This window comes from Sinohyriopsis cumingii, chromosome 16 (genome assembly GCF_028554795.1).
Source record: "Sinohyriopsis cumingii isolate HCF-2022 chromosome 16, ASM2855479v2, whole genome shotgun sequence".
In the NCBI taxonomy this organism is placed as follows: Eukaryota; Metazoa; Mollusca; class Bivalvia; order Unionida; family Unionidae; genus Sinohyriopsis; species Sinohyriopsis cumingii.
Window position 1 is genome coordinate 65,941,865 of NC_142976.1, and position 20,234 is coordinate 65,962,098.

General features: G+C 39.9%; 7 non-coding genes across 7 annotated transcripts; all 7 read right to left on the reverse strand.

The window, feature by feature from the left end:
• Positions 1–1,259: 1,259 nt before the first annotated feature.
• On the reverse strand, positions 1,260–1,366 carry LOC149780666 (U6 spliceosomal RNA). The gene has a single exon (XR_016415213.1). It is a non-coding gene; the product is annotated as a U6 spliceosomal RNA (small nuclear RNA).
• A 3,006-nt stretch (positions 1,367–4,372) lies between these two features.
• Positions 4,373–4,479, reverse strand: LOC149780667 (U6 spliceosomal RNA). The gene has a single exon (XR_016415214.1). It is a non-coding gene; the product is annotated as a U6 spliceosomal RNA (small nuclear RNA).
• Positions 4,480–7,495: 3,016 nt separating this feature from the next.
• On the reverse strand, positions 7,496–7,602 carry LOC149780668 (U6 spliceosomal RNA). The gene has a single exon (XR_016415215.1). It is a non-coding gene; the product is annotated as a U6 spliceosomal RNA (small nuclear RNA).
• A 2,831-nt stretch (positions 7,603–10,433) lies between these two features.
• LOC149780669 (U6 spliceosomal RNA) lies at positions 10,434–10,540 on the reverse strand. The gene has a single exon (XR_016415216.1). It is a non-coding gene; the product is annotated as a U6 spliceosomal RNA (small nuclear RNA).
• A 2,832-nt stretch (positions 10,541–13,372) lies between these two features.
• LOC149780670 (U6 spliceosomal RNA) lies at positions 13,373–13,479 on the reverse strand. Its single transcript, XR_016415217.1, has one exon. It is a non-coding gene; the product is annotated as a U6 spliceosomal RNA (small nuclear RNA).
• A 3,007-nt stretch (positions 13,480–16,486) lies between these two features.
• LOC149780671 (U6 spliceosomal RNA) lies at positions 16,487–16,593 on the reverse strand. The gene has a single exon (XR_016415218.1). It is a non-coding gene; the product is annotated as a U6 spliceosomal RNA (small nuclear RNA).
• Positions 16,594–19,599: 3,006 nt separating this feature from the next.
• On the reverse strand, positions 19,600–19,706 carry LOC149780672 (U6 spliceosomal RNA). Its single transcript, XR_016415219.1, has one exon. It is a non-coding gene; the product is annotated as a U6 spliceosomal RNA (small nuclear RNA).
• Positions 19,707–20,234: the final 528 nt, after the last annotated feature.

The window sequence follows — 20,234 nt, forward strand, 5'->3', positions numbered from 1 at the left end:
TCAAAATACCCCTCCCTCACAAAAACAGCAAAAAAAAAAAAAAAAAAAAAAAAAAAAAACCTTACTGGTACTTATTTTCTTTGAAATACATTTCAACCGTATGTGTTGTGAGTTGGGGATATTTCTCTTCTCCCGAACATCGCTGGATTTAAATTTTTTTAATTGTTCTATACGGCAAAGTAACATAATCAAGAACACATTTACGCTAAATTGAAATGCAGAATATATTACAAGCCAGGGGTCATTACTTGACCGAGCGTTGTCAGACACTAGCGTGATACCCGATAGAAGTCATAAGTTTACCCCAAATTTACAAAGACTTCCATACAACTTCAGTTGTAAATTATAAAGCCCAACGTGTCCATTATATGCATAAATTTTACTTTAATCAATGCAAGACCACAGAGCTCACAACCTGCCAAATATATACTGTTACACGCACACGGGTATTTACTTGACCGAGCGGTTGTCAAACCCTGGCGCGATTCTCGCTAGAAGTCATAAGTTTCCCCGACTTTCCAAAGACTTCCATACAACCTCAGTTGTAAATCAGAAAGCCCGACGTGTCCATTCTATACCTAAATTTTCCTCTAATTAAATGCAAGACCACGGATAAACCAAACTGTCAACTATCTATCAACCGTACATCTGCGTGTTTTGGCTTCATTATGTTTCCGCACCACCAACCGTTCACGCCTTAGAACATATATGAGTACTCCCTAACAATGGGAACTATTTTAACTCCGCCACCTTAGGCCAGTCAATGTATGCTTTCCAGGCACATTTCGCCGATATAACTGCACCATATTCGCCCGCATGGCGACATAAACGGTCTCTGCCAAGTCCCTTTTTATTTATGCCCTTGTGTAATTTACCGGTTTAATACCGTAAGTGCTGTCCTTGCAGTCACGCTACCAATGTATACCACTAGATTTTAATATGTACTATTTTACGAAAGGGACATTCATTCGGTTTTGGTCGCAATTCACTACTAGTGAACCATGGCATTATGGAGACTCACTAACACTTTACTCCGCGAAGTTTGCTCCTAGTCATTGGCCAATTATTTCGGGCAAAGGAATATTTATATTGCACCAAATTCCAATTATCAGACAAGTAATCACACAAATCTAAGAATTCCTTAAAACGGGGCGCTATAACCAAAGCGCACACTCCAAATTTATTACAATATGATCAAGTCGAAATTAATATGAAACTTACACGTTCCATACTGTTTCGTGAATTTTGATAATGAAATTAAAAATATGGAACGCTTCACGAATTTGCGTGTCATCCTTGCGCAGGGGCCATGCTAATCTTCTCTGTATCGTTCCAATTTTAGTATATGTACTGCCGAAGCAAGTACGATATACCATACCTGTTAATTTCCTTATTAAATGCATTTTCACGTAACATTTAAAGGAGAGGTACATGTACATTTGCATAACCGTGCACAGCGGGAAAACGTTGCAAAACGTTGGAGCAGTTAACTTCCTTTATTGCCGGTGGGGAAATATTCCAGGATGTCAAAAATAAAATAAACATACACATAAAAACCTTATTAAAATTACGTTGCTAGCATGAGTTTCATTTGCCATATATCCTAATTTGAAACCACACGAACAAAAGAATCATTTACAATATTTTAAACATTCAAACACGGTCGTTAAGGTGACCAAAACGTAGATCTCTTTATTCTCCACTTACATCAATGGTTCTTCGTCTAGATGCATTCTGCGCCACATGCCGTTATATAGGTAGTCCGAATAGAATACGTTTCTTTTCTTGCGGAGACATTTAGGCATAACAAAATGTGTGATTTTACTGCGCCGGCATACATCTGAAGCGTACTTTCGTGACAGAAAAAGTCGAGGCCACTCCAACTGCGCAGTGACCGCAATTTGATTACAATTATATCTCCACTGGCCCACGTGAAGCTCTGAGAAGAACCGCTTAGGGGTCATGTTCCGGTGACATACGTTATTAGCATAATCGCTAATTTTATCAGCCAATCAGATGAAGGCTTTTACCTTGGCGTTTGGGAGACTGATTAGTACGGCAGAAGCTCATCAATGTGTTCCCAACGATTTGGTTTACTTTTTGAAATTGTATGAAAGCGGCATTTCCCTTGGCTAATTCAAAGGTCTCCAGAACATGGCCCCTAAGCGGTCGCTTTCAGAGCTTCACGTAGGACAGTGGAGATCTCATTCACATGAGACTGCAGTGACTGAGAAGCTGCAAATAAAAACAAGTAGTTCGTTGATTCGCATCCGCTCGGTTGATCTAACCTGGTTCACGGCCGCTATGAAGCTACCACCAATATGTGTCATTTTACGTAAAATTACTATAGGCGACCAGTCATCTTCGCTAGCCAAGGTTTCCATATCTTAAGCCTATCTACACCTTGGCGGATGGAGCAGGCATTTGTGTGCTCTGGGCGTGTGAATTTAATTGCATGCAGAGGAAAACCACCGCATCCTACCAAACCTAAATTGTTCAAGTTTGAACCTGTTCCTAGATGATCGAGACAAGAGGAGCACACAACTTAAATCGACCCATACATACGCAGTTTAACACTGTCGGTCTGTGCTTGTACAAATACACATCACTCAAATACACCTGTAATGGCTTTTCTTTGGTACGTTGTCATACCTTCGATGTTAAACTTCCAAAGAATCCTTTTGAAGTAAATTGCCTCCACCCTTTTCGGCCCATCTACAATGTACCACGGTTACACGCTATTGATTAGTTGGCATTACATCCCAAGGGAGGCAACTCACGAAATCCAGTCAATGTCCCTAGGACAAAGCACTAATATATCTGCTCGATCCGCCAAGGTGTAAATTGGGTTAACATATCGGAACCTTGGCTAGCGAAGATGGGGACCAGTTCATGTTGGAAAAAGTCGAGTGGCAGCTAAACGTTGTAAGTTTCGGTGTTTTTGAAAACACGTCACTTCTATTTAGGGGGCGCTCTACAGATATTATGAACTTATAAGAAAACGATTGGTGTATGGTGTAGTTGCTTACATAGGCAACATGCTCAGTGAGAGAATATTGGCATATTTCTGTGTTACGTTAATGTGCTGTGACTGAAATTTCTTTGTATATTGTCTCAAAATACCCCTCCCTCACAAAAACAGCAAAAAAAAAAAAAAAAAAAAAAAAAAAAACCTTACTGGTACTTATTTTCTTTGAAATACATTTCAACCGTATGCGTTGTGAGTTGGGGATATTTCTCTTCTCCCGAACATCGCTGGATTTAAATTTTTTTAATTGTTCTATACGGCAAAGTAACATAATCAAGAACACATTTACGCTAAATTGAAATGCAGAATATATTACAAGCCAGGGGTCATTACTTGACCGAGCGTTGTCAGACACTAGCGTGATACCCGATAGAAGTCATAAGTTTACCCCAAATTTACAAAGACTTCCATACAACTTCAGTTGTAAATTATAAAGCCCAACGTGTCCATTATATGCATAAATTTTACTTTAATCAATGCAAGACCACAGAGCTCACAACCTGCCAAATATATACTGTTACACGCACACGGGTATTTACTTGACCGAGCGGTTGTCAAACCCTGGCGCGATTCTCGCTAGAAGTCATAAGTTTCCCCGACTTTCCAAAGACTTCCATACAACCTCAGTTGTAAATCAGAAAGCCCGACGTGTCCATTCTATACCTAAATTTTCCTCTAATTAAATGCAAGACCACGGATAAACCAAACTGTCAACTATCTATCAACCGTACATCTGCGTGTTTTGGCTTCATTATGTTTCCGCACCACCAACCGTTCACGCCTTAGAACATATATGAGTACTCCCTAACAATGGGAACTATTTTAACTCCGCCACCTTAGGCCAGTCAATGTATGCTTTCCAGGCACATTTCGCCGATATAACTGCACCATATTCGCCCGCATGGCGACATAAACGGTCTCTGCCAAGTCCCTTTTTATTTATGCCCTTGTGTAATTTACCGGTTTAATACCGTAAGTGCTGTCCTTGCAGTCACGCTACCAATGTATACCACTAGATTTTAATATGTACTATTTTACGAAAGGGACATTCATTCGGTTTTGGTCGCAATTCACTACTAGTGAACCATGGCATTATGGAGACTCACTAACACTTTACTCCGCGAAGTTTGCTCCTAGTCATTGGCCAATTATTTCGGGCAAAGGAATATTTATATTGCACCAAATTCCAATTATCAGACAAGTAATCACACAAATCTAAGAATTCCTTAAAACGGGGCGCTATAACCAAAGCGCACACTCCAAATTTATTACAATATGATCAAGTCGAAATTAATATGAAACTTACACGTTCCATACTGTTTCGTGAATTTTGATAATGAAATTAAAAATATGGAACGCTTCACGAATTTGCGTGTCATCCTTGCGCAGGGGCCATGCTAATCTTCTCTGTATCGTTCCAATTTTAGTATATGTACTGCCGAAGCAAGTACGATATACCATACCTGTTAATTTCCTTATTAAATGCATTTTCACGTAACATTTAAAGGAGAGGTACATGTACATTTGCATAACCGTGCACAGCGGGAAAACGTTGCAAAACGTTGGAGCAGTTAACTTCCTTTATTGCCGGTGGGGAAATATTCCAGGATGTCAAAAATAAAATAAACATACACATAAAAACCTTATTAAAATTACGTTGCTAGCATGAGTTTCATTTGCCATATATCCTAATTTGAAACCACACGAACAAAAGAATCATTTACAATATTTTAAACATTCAAACACGGTCGTTAAGGTGACCAAAACGTAGATCTCTTTATTCTCCACTTACATCAATGGTTCTTCGTCTAGATGCATTCTGCGCCACATGCCGTTATATAGGTAGTCCGAATAGAATACGTTTCTTTTCTTGCGGAGACATTTAGGCATAACAAAATGTGTGATTTTACTGCGCCGGCATACATCTGAAGCGTACTTTCGTGACAGAAAAAGTCGAGGCCACTCCAACTGCGCAGTGACCGCAATTTGATTACAATTATATCTCCACTGGCCCACGTGAAGCTCTGAGAAGAACCGCTTAGGGGTCATGTTCCGGTGACATACGTTATTAGCATAATCGCTAATTTTATCAGCCAATCAGATGAAGGCTTTTACCTTGGCGTTTGGGAGACTGATTAGTACGGCAGAAGCTCATCAATGTGTTCCCAACGATTTGGTTTACTTTTTGAAATTGTATGAAAGCGGCATTTCCCTTGGCTAATTCAAAGGTCTCCAGAACATGGCCCCTAAGCGGTCGCTTTCAGAGCTTCACGTAGGACAGTGGAGATCTCATTCACATGAGACTGCAGTGACTGAGAAGCTGCAAATAAAAACAAGTAGTTCGTTGATTCGCATCCGCTCGGTTGATCTAACCTGGTTCACGGCCGCTATGAAGCTACCACCAATATGTGTCATTTTACGTAAAATTACTATAGGCGACCAGTCATCTTCGCTAGCCAAGGTTTCCATATCTTAAGCCTATCTACACCTTGGCGGATGGAGCAGGCATTTGTGTGCTCTGGGCGTGTGAATTTAATTGCATGCAGAGGAAAACCACCGCATCCTACCAAACCTAAATTGTTCAAGTTTGAACCTGTTCCTAGATGATCGAGACAAGAGGAGCACACAACTTAAATCGACCCATACATACGCAGTTTAACACTGTCGGTCTGTGCTTGTACAAATACACATCACTCAAATACACCTGTAATGGCTTTTCTTTGGTACGTTGTCATACCTTCGATGTTAAACTTCCAAAGAATCCTTTTGAAGTAAATTGCCTCCACCCTTTTCGGCCCATCTACAATGTACCACGGTTACACGCTATTGATTAGTTGGCATTACATCCCAAGGGAGGCAACTCACGAAATCCAGTCAATGTCCCTAGGACAAAGCACTAATATATCTGCTCGATCCGCCAAGGTGTAAATTGGGTTAACATATCGGAACCTTGGCTAGCGAAGATGGGGACCAGTTCATGTTGGAAAAAGTCGAGTGGCAGCTAAACGTTGTAAGTTTCGGTGTTTTTGAAAACACGTCACTTCTATTTAGGGGGCGCTCTACAGATATTATGAACTTATAAGAAAACGATTGGTGTATGGTGTAGTTGCTTACATAGGCAACATGCTCAGTGAGAGAATATTGGCATATTTCTGTGTTACGTTAATGTGCTGTGACTGAAATTTCTTTGTATATTGTCTCAAAATACCCCTCCCTCACAAAAACAGCAAAAAAAAAAAAAAAAAAAAAAAAAAAAAAAAAAAAAAACCTTACTGGTACTTATTTTCTTTGAAATACATTTCAACCGTATGCGTTGTGAGTTGGGGATATTTCTCTTCTCCCGAACATCGCTGGATTTAAATTTTTTTAATTGTTCTATACGGCAAAGTAACATAATCAAGAACACATTTACGCTAAATTGAAATGCAGAATATATTACAAGCCAGGGGTCATTACTTGACCGAGCGTTGTCAGACACTAGCGTGATACCCGATAGAAGTCATAAGTTTACCCCAAATTTACAAAGACTTCCATACAACTTCAGTTGTAAATTATAAAGCCCAACGTGTCCATTATATGCATAAATTTTACTTTAATCAATGCAAGACCACAGAGCTCACAACCTGCCAAATATATACTGTTACACGCACACGGGTATTTACTTGACCGAGCGGTTGTCAAACCCTGGCGCGATTCTCGCTAGAAGTCATAAGTTTCCCCGACTTTCCAAAGACTTCCATACAACCTCAGTTGTAAATCAGAAAGCCCGACGTGTCCATTCTATACCTAAATTTTCCTCTAATTAAATGCAAGACCACGGATAAACCAAACTGTCAACTATCTATCAACCGTACATCTGCGTGTTTTGGCTTCATTATGTTTCCGCACCACCAACCGTTCACGCCTTAGAACATATATGAGTACTCCCTAACAATGGGAACTATTTTAACTCCGCCACCTTAGGCCAGTCAATGTATGCTTTCCAGGCACATTTCGCCGATATAACTGCACCATATTCGCCCGCATGGCGACATAAACGGTCTCTGCCAAGTCCCTTTTTATTTATGCCCTTGTGTAATTTACCGGTTTAATACCGTAAGTGCTGTCCTTGCAGTCACGCTACCAATGTATACCACTAGATTTTAATATGTACTATTTTACGAAAGGGACATTCATTCGGTTTTGGTCGCAATTCACTACTAGTGAACCATGGCATTATGGAGACTCACTAACACTTTACTCCGCGAAGTTTGCTCCTAGTCATTGGCCAATTATTTCGGGCAAAGGAATATTTATATTGCACCAAATTCCAATTATCAGACAAGTAATCACACAAATCTAAGAATTCCTTAAAACGGGGCGCTATAACCAAAGCGCATACTCCAAATTTATTACAATATGATCAAGTCGAAATTAATATGAAACTTACACGTTCCATACTGTTTCGTGAATTTTGATAATGAAATTAAAAATATGGAACGCTTCACGAATTTGCGTGTCATCCTTGCGCAGGGGCCATGCTAATCTTCTCTGTATCGTTCCAATTTTAGTATATGTACTGCCGAAGCAAGTACGATATACCATACCTGTTAATTTCCTTATTAAATGCATTTTCACGTAACATTTAAAGGAGAGGTACATGTACATTTGCATAACCGTGCACAGCGGGAAAACGTTGCAAAACGTTGGAGCAGTTAACTTCCTTTATTGCCGGTGGGGAAATATTCCAGGATGTCAAAAATAAAATAAACATACACATAAAAACCTTATTAAAATTACGTTGCTAGCATGAGTTTCATTTGCCATATAGCCTAATTTGAAACCACACGAACAAAAGAATCATTTACAATATTTTAAACATTCAAACACGGTCGTTAAGGTGACCAAAACGTAGATCTCTTTATTCTCCACTTACATCAATGGTTCTTCGTCTAGATGCATTCTGCGCCACATGCCGTTATATAGGTAGTCCGAATAGAATACGTTTCTTTTCTTGCGGAGACATTTAGGCATAACAAAATGTGTGATTTTACTGCGCCGGCATACATCTGAAGCGTACTTTCGTGACAGAAAAAGTCGAGGCCACTCCAACTGCGCAGTGACCGCAATTTGATTACAATTATATCTCCACTGGCCCACGTGAAGCTCTGAGAAGAACCGCTTAGGGGTCATGTTCCGGTGACATACGTTATTAGCATAATCGCTAATTTTATCAGCCAATCAGATGAAGGCTTTTACCTTGGCGTTTGGGAGACTGATTAGTACGGCAGAAGCTCATCAATGTGTTCCCAACGATTTGGTTTACTTTTTGAAATTGTATGAAAGCGGCATTTCCCTTGGCTAATTCAAAGGTCTCCAGAACATGGCCCCTAAGCGGTCGCTTTCAGAGCTTCACGTAGGACAGTGGAGATCTCATTCACATGAGACTGCAGTGACTGAGAAGCTGCAAATAAAAACAAGTAGTTCGTTGATTCGCATCCGCTCGGTTGATCTAACCTGGTTCACGGCCGCTATGAAGCTACCACCAATATGTGTCATTTTACGTAAAATTACTATAGGCGACCAGTCATCTTCGCTAGCCAAGGTTTCCATATCTTAAGCCTATCTACACCTTGGCGGATGGAGCAGGCATTTGTGTGCTCTGGGCGTGTGAATTTAATTGCATGCAGAGGAAAACCACCGCATCCTACCAAACCTAAATTGTTCAAGTTTGAACCTGTTCCTAGATGATCGAGACAAGAGGAGCACACAACTTAAATCGACCCATACATACGCAGTTTAACACTGTCGGTCTGTGCTTGTACAAATACACATCACTCAAATACACCTGTAATGGCTTTTCTTTGGTACGTTGTCATACCTTCGATGTTAAACTTCCAAAGAATCCTTTTGAAGTAAATTGCCTCCACCCTTTTCGGCCCATCTACAATGTACCACGGTTACACGCTATTGATTAGTTGGCATTACACGTCACTTCTATTTAGGGGGCGCTCTACAGATATTATGAACTTATAAGAAAACGATTGGTGTATGGTGTAGTTGCTTACATAGGCAACATGCTCAGTGAGAGAATATTGGCATATTTCTGTGTTACGTTAATGTGCTGTGACTGAAATTTCTTTGTATATTGTCTCAAAATACCCCTCCCTCACAAAAACAGCAAAAAAAAAAAAAAAAAAAAAAAAAAAAAAAAAAAAAAAAAAAACCTTACTGGTACTTATTTTCTTTGAAATACATTTCAACCGTATGCGTTGTGAGTTGGGGATATTTCTCTTCTCCCGAACATCGCTGGATTTAAATTTTTTTAATTGTTCTATACGGCAAAGTAACATAATCAAGAACACATTTACGCTAAATTGAAATGCAGAATATATTACAAGCCAGGGGTCATTACTTGACCGAGCGTTGTCAGACACTAGCGTGATACCCGATAGAAGTCATAAGTTTACCCCAAATTTACAAAGACTTCCATACAACTTCAGTTGTAAATTATAAAGCCCAACGTGTCCATTATATGCATAAATTTTACTTTAATCAATGCAAGACCACAGAGCTCACAACCTGCCAAATATATACTGTTACACGCACACGGGTATTTACTTGACCGAGCGGTTGTCAAACCCTGGCGCGATTCTCGCTAGAAGTCATAAGTTTCCCCGACTTTCCAAAGACTTCCATACAACCTCAGTTGTAAATCAGAAAGCCCGACGTGTCCATTCTATACCTAAATTTTCCTCTAATTAAATGCAAGACCACGGATAAACCAAACTGTCAACTATCTATCAACCGTACATCTGCGTGTTTTGGCTTCATTATGTTTCCGCACCACCAACCGTTCACGCCTTAGAACATATATGAGTACTCCCTAACAATGGGAACTATTTTAACTCCGCCACCTTAGGCCAGTCAATGTATGCTTTCCAGGCACATTTCGCCGATATAACTGCACCATATTCGCCCGCATGGCGACATAAACGGTCTCTGCCAAGTCCCTTTTTATTTATGCCCTTGTGTAATTTACCGGTTTAATACCGTAAGTGCTGTCCTTGCAGTCACGCTACCAATGTATACCACTAGATTTTAATATGTACTATTTTACGAAAGGGACATTCATTCGGTTTTGGTCGCAATTCACTACTAGTGAACCATGGCATTATGGAGACTCACTAACACTTTACTCCGCGAAGTTTGCTCCTAGTCATTGGCCAATTATTTCGGGCAAAGGAATATTTATATTGCACCAAATTCCAATTATCAGACAAGTAATCACACAAATCTAAGAATTCCTTAAAACGGGGCGCTATAACCAAAGCGCATACTCCAAATTTATTACAATATGATCAAGTCGAAATTAATATGAAACTTACACGTTCCATACTGTTTCGTGAATTTTGATAATGAAATTAAAAATATGGAACGCTTCACGAATTTGCGTGTCATCCTTGCGCAGGGGCCATGCTAATCTTCTCTGTATCGTTCCAATTTTAGTATATGTACTGCCGAAGCAAGTACGATATACCATACCTGTTAATTTCCTTATTAAATGCATTTTCACGTAACATTTAAAGGAGAGGTACATGTACATTTGCATAACCGTGCACAGCGGGAAAACGTTGCAAAACGTTGGAGCAGTTAACTTCCTTTATTGCCGGTGGGGAAATATTCCAGGATGTCAAAAATAAAATAAACATACACATAAAAACCTTATTAAAATTACGTTGCTAGCATGAGTTTCATTTGCCATATAGCCTAATTTGAAACCACACGAACAAAAGAATCATTTACAATATTTTAAACATTCAAACACGGTCGTTAAGGTGACCAAAACGTAGATCTCTTTATTCTCCACTTACATCAATGGTTCTTCGTCTAGATGCATTCTGCGCCACATGCCGTTATATAGGTAGTCCGAATAGAATACGTTTCTTTTCTTGCGGAGACATTTAGGCATAACAAAATGTGTGATTTTACTGCGCCGGCATACATCTGAAGCGTACTTTCGTGACAGAAAAAGTCGAGGCCACTCCAACTGCGCAGTGACCGCAATTTGATTACAATTATATCTCCACTGGCCCACGTGAAGCTCTGAGAAGAACCGCTTAGGGGTCATGTTCCGGTGACATACGTTATTAGCATAATCGCTAATTTTATCAGCCAATCAGATGAAGGCTTTTACCTTGGCGTTTGGGAGACTGATTAGTACGGCAGAAGCTCATCAATGTGTTCCCAACGATTTGGTTTACTTTTTGAAATTGTATGAAAGCGGCATTTCCCTTGGCTAATTCAAAGGTCTCCAGAACATGGCCCCTAAGCGGTCGCTTTCAGAGCTTCACGTAGGACAGTGGAGATCTCATTCACATGAGACTGCAGTGACTGAGAAGCTGCAAATAAAAACAAGTAGTTCGTTGATTCGCATCCGCTCGGTTGATCTAACCTGGTTCACGGCCGCTATGAAGCTACCACCAATATGTGTCATTTTACGTAAAATTACTATAGGCGACCAGTCATCTTCGCTAGCCAAGGTTTCCATATCTTAAGCCTATCTACACCTTGGCGGATGGAGCAGGCATTTGTGTGCTCTGGGCGTGTGAATTTAATTGCATGCAGAGGAAAACCACCGCATCCTACCAAACCTAAATTGTTCAAGTTTGAACCTGTTCCTAGATGATCGAGACAAGAGGAGCACACAACTTAAATCGACCCATACATACGCAGTTTAACACTGTCGGTCTGTGCTTGTACAAATACACATCACTCAAATACACCTGTAATGGCTTTTCTTTGGTACGTTGTCATACCTTCGATGTTAAACTTCCAAAGAATCCTTTTGAAGTAAATTGCCTCCACCCTTTTCGGCCCATCTACAATGTACCACGGTTACACGCTATTGATTAGTTGGCATTACACGTCACTTCTATTTAGGGGGCGCTCTACAGATATTATGAACTTATAAGAAAACGATTGGTGTATGGTGTAGTTGCTTACATAGGCAACATGCTCAGTGAGAGAATATTGGCATATTTCTGTGTTACGTTAATGTGCTGTGACTGAAATTTCTTTGTATATTGTCTCAAAATACCCCTCCCTCACAAAAACAGCAAAAAAAAAAACAAAAAAAAAAAAACAAAAAAAAAAAAAAAAAAACCTTACTGGTACTTATTTTCTTTGAAATACATTTCAACCGTATGCGTTGTGAGTTGGGGATATTTCTCTTCTCCCGAACATCGCTGGATTTAAATTTTTTTAATTGTTCTATACGGCAAAGTAACATAATCAAGAACACATTTACGCTAAATTGAAATGCAGAATATATTACAAGCCAGGGGTCATTACTTGACCGAGCGTTGTCAGACACTAGCGTGATACCCGATAGAAGTCATAAGTTTACCCCAAATTTACAAAGACTTCCATACAACTTCAGTTGTAAATTATAAAGCCCAACGTGTCCATTATATGCATAAATTTTACTTTAATCAATGCAAGACCACAGAGCTCACAACCTGCCAAATATATACTGTTACACGCACACGGGTATTTACTTGACCGAGCGGTTGTCAAACCCTGGCGCGATTCTCGCTAGAAGTCATAAGTTTCCCCGACTTTCCAAAGACTTCCATACAACCTCAGTTGTAAATCAGAAAGCCCGACGTGTCCATTCTATACCTAAATTTTCCTCTAATTAAATGCAAGACCACGGATAAACCAAACTGTCAACTATCTATCAACCGTACATCTGCGTGTTTTGGCTTCATTATGTTTCCGCACCACCAACCGTTCACGCCTTAGAACATATATGAGTACTCCCTAACAATGGGAACTATTTTAACTCCGCCACCTTAGGCCAGTCAATGTATGCTTTCCAGGCACATTTCGCCGATATAACTGCACCATATTCGCCCGCATGGCGACATAAACGGTCTCTGCCAAGTCCCTTTTTATTTATGCCCTTGTGTAATTTACCGGTTTAATACCGTAAGTGCTGTCCTTGCAGTCACGCTACCAATGTATACCACTAGATTTTAATATGTACTATTTTACGAAAGGGACATTCATTCGGTTTTGGTCGCAATTCACTACTAGTGAACCATGGCATTATGGAGACTCACTAACACTTTACTCCGCGAAGTTTGCTCCTAGTCATTGGCCAATTATTTCGGGCAAAGGAATATTTATATTGCACCAAATTCCAATTATCAGACAAGTAATCACACAAATCTAAGAATTCCTTAAAACGGGGCGCTATAACCAAAGCGCACACTCCAAATTTATTACAATATGATCAAGTCGAAATTAATATGAAACTTACACGTTCCATACTGTTTCGTGAATTTTGATAATGAAATTAAAAATATGGAACGCTTCACGAATTTGCGTGTCATCCTTGCGCAGGGGCCATGCTAATCTTCTCTGTATCGTTCCAATTTTAGTATATGTACTGCCGAAGCAAGTACGATATACCATACCTGTTAATTTCCTTATTAAATGCATTTTCACGTAACATTTAAAGGAGAGGTACATGTACATTTGCATAACCGTGCACAGCGGGAAAACGTTGCAAAACGTTGGAGCAGTTAACTTCCTTTATTGCCGGTGGGGAAATATTCCAGGATGTCAAAAATAAAATAAACATACACATAAAAACCTTATTAAAATTACGTTGCTAGCATGAGTTTCATTTGCCATATAGCCTAATTTGAAACCACACGAACAAAAGAATCATTTACAATATTTTAAACATTCAAACACGGTCGTTAAGGTGACCAAAACGTAGATCTCTTTATTCTCCACTTACATCAATGGTTCTTCGTCTAGATGCATTCTGCGCCACATGCCGTTATATAGGTAGTCCGAATAGAATACGTTTCTTTTCTTGCGGAGACATTTAGGCATAACAAAATGTGTGATTTTACTGCGCCGGCATACATCTGAAGCGTACTTTCGTGACAGAAAAAGTCGAGGCCACTCCAACTGCGCAGTGACCGCAATTTGATTACAATTATATCTCCACTGGCCCACGTGAAGCTCTGAGAAGAACCGCTTAGGGGTCATGTTCCGGTGACATACGTTATTAGCATAATCGCTAATTTTATCAGCCAATCAGATGAAGGCTTTTACCTTGGCGTTTGGGAGACTGATTAGTACGGCAGAAGCTCATCAATGTGTTCCCAACGATTTGGTTTACTTTTTGAAATTGTATGAAAGCGGCATTTCCCTTGGCTAATTCAAAGGTCTCCAGAACATGGCCCCTAAGCGGTCGCTTTCAGAGCTTCACGTAGGACAGTGGAGATCTCATTCACATGAGACTGCAGTGACTGAGAAGCTGCAAATAAAAACAAGTAGTTCGTTGATTCGCATCCGCTCGGTTGATCTAACCTGGTTCACGGCCGCTATGAAGCTACCACCAATATGTGTCATTTTACGTAAAATTACTATAGGCGACCAGTCATCTTCGCTAGCCAAGGTTTCCATATCTTAAGCCTATCTACACCTTGGCGGATGGAGCAGGCATTTGTGTGCTCTGGGCGTGTGAATTTAATTGCATGCAGAGGAAAACCACCGCATCCTACCAAACCTAAATTGTTCAAGTTTGAACCTGTTCCTAGATGATCGAGACAAGAGGAGCACACAACTTAAATCGACCCATACATACGCAGTTTAACACTGTCGGTCTGTGCTTGTACAAATACACATCACTCAAATACACCTGTAATGGCTTTTCTTTGGTACGTTGTCATACCTTCGATGTTAAACTTCCAAAGAATCCTTTTGAAGTAAATTGCCTCCACCCTTTTCGGCCCATCTACAATGTACCACGGTTACACGCTATTGATTAGTTGGCATTACATCCCAAGGGAGGCAACTCACGAAATCCAGTCAATGTCCCTAGGACAAAGCACTAATATATCTGCTCGATCCGCCAAGGTGTAAATTGGGTTAACATATCGGAACCTTGGCTAGCGAAGATGGGGACCAGTTCATGTTGGAAAAAGTCGAGTGGCAGCTAAACGTTGTAAGTTTCGGTGTTTTTGAAAACACGTCACTTCTATTTAGGGGGCGCTCTACAGATATTATGAACTTATAAGAAAACGATTGGTGTATGGTGTAGTTGCTTACATAGGCAACATGCTCAGTGAGAGAATATTGGCATATTTCTGTGTTACGTTAATGTGCTGTGACTGAAATTTCTTTGTATATTGTCTCAAAATACCCCTCCCTCACAAAAACAGCAAAAAAAAAAAAAAAAAAAAAAAAAAAAAACCTTACTGGTACTTATTTTCTTTGAAATACATTTCAACCGTATGCGTTGTGAGTTGGGGATATTTCTCTTCTCCCGAACATCGCTGGATTTAAATTTTTTTAATTGTTCTATACGGCAAAGTAACATAATCAAGAACACATTTACGCTAAATTGAAATGCAGAATATATTACAAGCCAGGGGTCATTACTTGACCGAGCGTTGTCAAACACTAGCGTGATACCCGATAGAAGTCATAAGTTTACCCCAAATTTACAAAGACTTCCATACAACTTCAGTTGTAAATTATAAAGCCCAACGTGTCCATTATATGCATAAATTTTACTTTAATCAATGCAAGACCACAGAGCTCACAACCTGCCAAATATATACTGTTACACGCACACGGGTATTTACTTGACCGAGCGGTTGTCAAACCCTGGCGCGATTCTCGCTAGAAGTCATAAGTTTCCCCGACTTTCCAAAGACTTCCATACAACCTCAGTTGTAAATCAGAAAGCCCGACGTGTCCATTCTATACCTAAATTTTCCTCTAATTAAATGCAAGACCACGGATAAACCAAACTGTCAACTATCTATCAACCGTACATCTGCGTGTTTTGGCTTCATTATGTTTCCGCACCACCAACCGTTCACGCCTTAGAACATATATGAGTACTCCCTAACAATGGGAACTATTTTAACTCCGCCACCTTAGGCCAGTCAATGTATGCTTTCCAGGCACATTTCGCCGATATAACTGCACCATATTCGCCCGCATGGCGACATAAACGGTCTCTGCCAAGTCCCTTTTTATTTATGCCCTTGTGTAATTTACCGGTTTAATACCGTAAGTGCTGTCCTTGCAGTCACGCTACCAATGTATACCACTAGATTTTAATATGTACTATTTTACGAAAGGGACATTCATTCGGTTTTGGTCGCAATTCACTACTAGTGAACCATGGCATTATGGAGACTCACTAACACTTTACTCCGCGAAGTTTGCTCCTAGTCATTGGCCAATTATTTCGGGCAAAGGAATATTTATATTGCACCAAATTCCAATTATCAGACAAGTAATCACACAAATCTAAGAATTCCTTAAAACGGGGCGCTATAACCAAAGCGCATACTCCAAATTTATTACAATATGATCAAGTCGAAATTAATATGAAACTTACACGTTCCATACTGTTTCGTGAATTTTGATAATGAAATTAAAAATATGGAACGCTTCACGAATTTGCGTGTCATCCTTGCGCAGGGGCCATGCTAATCTTCTCTGTATCGTTCCAATTTTAGTATATGTACTGCCGAAGCAAGTACGATATACCATACCTGTTAATTTCCTTATTAAATGCATTTTCACGTAACATTTAAAGGAGAGGTACATGTACATTTGCATAACCGTGCACAGCGGGAAAACGTTGCAAAACGTTGGAGCAGTTAACTTCCTTTATTGCCGGTGGGGAAATATTCCAGGATGTCAAAAATAAAATAAACATACACATAAAAACCTTATTAAAATTACGTTGCTAGCATGAGTTTCATTTGCCATATAGCCTAATTTGAAACCACACGAACAAAAGAATCATTTACAATATTTTAAACATTCAAACACGGTCGTTAAGGTGACCAAAACGTAGATCTCTTTATTCTCCACTTACATCAATGGTTCTTCGTCTAGATGCATTCTGCGCCACATGCCGTTATATAGGTAGTCCGAATAGAATACGTTTCTTTTCTTGCGGAGACATTTAGGCATAACAAAATGTGTGATTTTACTGCGCCGGCATACATCTGAAGCGTACTTTCGTGACAGAAAAAGTCGAGGCCACTCCAACTGCGCAGTGACCGCAATTTGATTACAATTATATCTCCACTGGCCCACGTGAAGCTCTGAGAAGAACCGCTTAGGGGTCATGTTCCGGTGACATACGTTATTAGCATAATCGCTAATTTTATCAGCCAATCAGATGAAGGCTTTTACCTTGGCGTTTGGGAGACTGATTAGTACGGCAGAAGCTCATCAATGTGTTCCCAACGATTTGGTTTACTTTTTGAAATTGTATGAAAGCGGCATTTCCCTTGGCTAATTCAAAGGTCTCCAGAACATGGCCCCTAAGCGGTCGCTTTCAGAGCTTCACGTAGGACAGTGGAGATCTCATTCACATGAGACTGCAGTGACTGAGAAGCTGCAAATAAAAACAAGTAGTTCGTTGATTCGCATCCGCTCGGTTGATCTAACCTGGTTCACGGCCGCTATGAAGCTACCACCAATATGTGTCATTTTACGTAAAATTACTATAGGCGACCAGTCATCTTCGCTAGCCAAGGTTTCCATATCTTAAGCCTATCTACACCTTGGCGGATGGAGCAGGCATTTGTGTGCTCTGGGCGTGTGAATTTAATTGCATGCAGAGGAAAACCACCGCATCCTACCAAACCTAAATTGTTCAAGTTTGAACCTGTTCCTAGATGATCGAGACAAGAGGAGCACACAACTTAAATCGACCCATACATACGCAGTTTAACACTGTCGGTCTGTGCTTGTACAAATACACATCACTCAAATACACCTGTAATGGCTTTTCTTTGGTACGTTGTCATACCTTCGATGTTAAACTTCCAAAGAATCCTTTTGAAGTAAATTGCCTCCACCCTTTTCGGCCCATCTACAATGTACCACGGTTACACGCTATTGATTAGTTGGCATTACATCCCAAGGGAGGCAACTCACGAAATCCAGTCAATGTCCCTAGGACAAAGCACTAATATATCTGCTCGATCCGCCAAGGTGTAAATTGGGTTAACATATCGGAACCTTGGCTAGCGAAGATGGGGACCAGTTCATGTTGGAAAAAGTCGAGTGGCAGCTAAACGTTGTAAGTTTCGGTGTTTTTGAAAACACGTCACTTCTATTTAGGGGGCGCTCTACAGATATTATGAACTTATAAGAAAACGATTGGTGTATGGTGTAGTTGCTTACATAGGCAACATGCTCAGTGAGAGAATATTGGCATATTTCTGTGTTACGTTAATGTGCTGTGACTGAAATTTCTTTGTATATTGTCTCAAAATACCCCTCCCTCACAAAAACAGCAAAAAAAAAAAAAAAAAAAAAAAAAAAAACCTTACTGGTACTTATTTTCTTTGAAATACATTTCAACCGTATGCGTTGTGAGTTGGGGATATTTCTCTTCTCCCGAACATCGCTGGATTTAAATTTTTTTAATTGTTCTATACGGCAAAGTAACATAATCAAGAACACATTTACGCTAAATTGAAATGCAGAATATATTACAAGCCAGGGGTCATTACTTGACCGAGCGTTGTCAAACACTAGCGTGATACCCGATAGAAGTCATAAGTTTACCCCAAATTTACAAAGACTTCCATACAACTTCAGTTGTAAATTATAAAGCCCAACGTGTCCATTATATGCATAAATTTTACTTTAATCAATGCAAGACCACAGAGCTCACAACCTGCCAAATATATACTGTTACACGCACACGGGTATTTACTTGACCGAGCGGTTGTCAAACCCTGGCGCGATTCTCGCTAGAAGTCATAAGTTTCCCCGACTTTCCAAAGACTTCCATACAACCTCAGTTGTAAATCAGAAAGCCCGACGTGTCCATTCTATACCTAAATTTTCCTCTAATTAAATGCAAGACCACGGATAAACCAAACTGTCAACTATCTATCAACCGTACATCTGCGTGTTTTGGCTTCATTATGTTTCCGCACCACCAACCGTTCACGCCTTAGAACATATATGAGTACTCCCTAACAATGGGAACTATTTTAACTCCGCCACCTTAGGCCAGTCAATGTATGCTTTCCAGGCACATTTCGCCGATATAACTGCACCATATTCGCCCGCATGGCGACATAAACGGTCTCTGCCAAGTCCCTTTTTATTTATGCCCTTGTGTAATTTACCGGTTTAATACCGTAAGTGCTGTCCTTGCAGTCACGCTACCAATGTATACCACTAGATTTTAATATGTACTATTTTACGAAAGGGACATTCATTCGGTTTTGGTCGCAATTCACTACTAGTGAACCATGGCATTATGGAGACTCACTAACACTTTACTCCGCGAAGTTTGCTCCTAGTCATTGGCCAATTATTTCGGGCAAAGGAATATTTATATTGCACCAAATTCCAATTATCAGACAAGTAATCACACAAATCTAAGAATTCCTTAAAACGGGGCGCTATAACCAAAGCGCATACTCCAAATTTATTACAATATGATCAAGTCGAAATTAATATGAAACTTACACGTTCCATACTGTTTCGTGAATTTTGATAATGAAATTAAAAATATGGAACGCTTCACGAATTTGCGTGTCATCCTTGCGCAGGGGCCATGCTAATCTTCTCTGTATCGTTCCAATTTTAGTATATGTACTGCCGAAGCAAGTACGATATACCATACCTGTTAATTTCCTTATTAAATGCATTTTCACGTAACATTTAAAGGAGAGGTACATGTACATTTGCATAACCGTGCACAGCGGGAAAACGTTGCAAAACGTTGGAGCAGTTAACTTCCTTTATTGCCGGTGGGGAAATATTCCAGGATGTCAAAAATAAAATAAACATACACATAAAAACCTTATTAAAATTACGTTGCTAGCATGAGTTTCATTTGCCATATAGCCTAATTTGAAACCACACGAACAAAAGAATCATTTACAATATTTTAAACATTCAAACACGGTCGTTAAGGTGACCAAAACGTAGATCTCTTTATTCTCCACTTACATCAATGGTTCTTCGTCTAGATGCATTCTGCGCCACATGCCGTTATATAGGTAGTCCGAATAGAATACGTTTCTTTTCTTGCGGAGACATTTAGGCATAACAAAATGTGTGATTTTACTGCGCCGGCATACATCTGAAGCGTACTTTCGTGACAGAAAAAGTCGAGGCCACTCCAACTGCGCAGTGA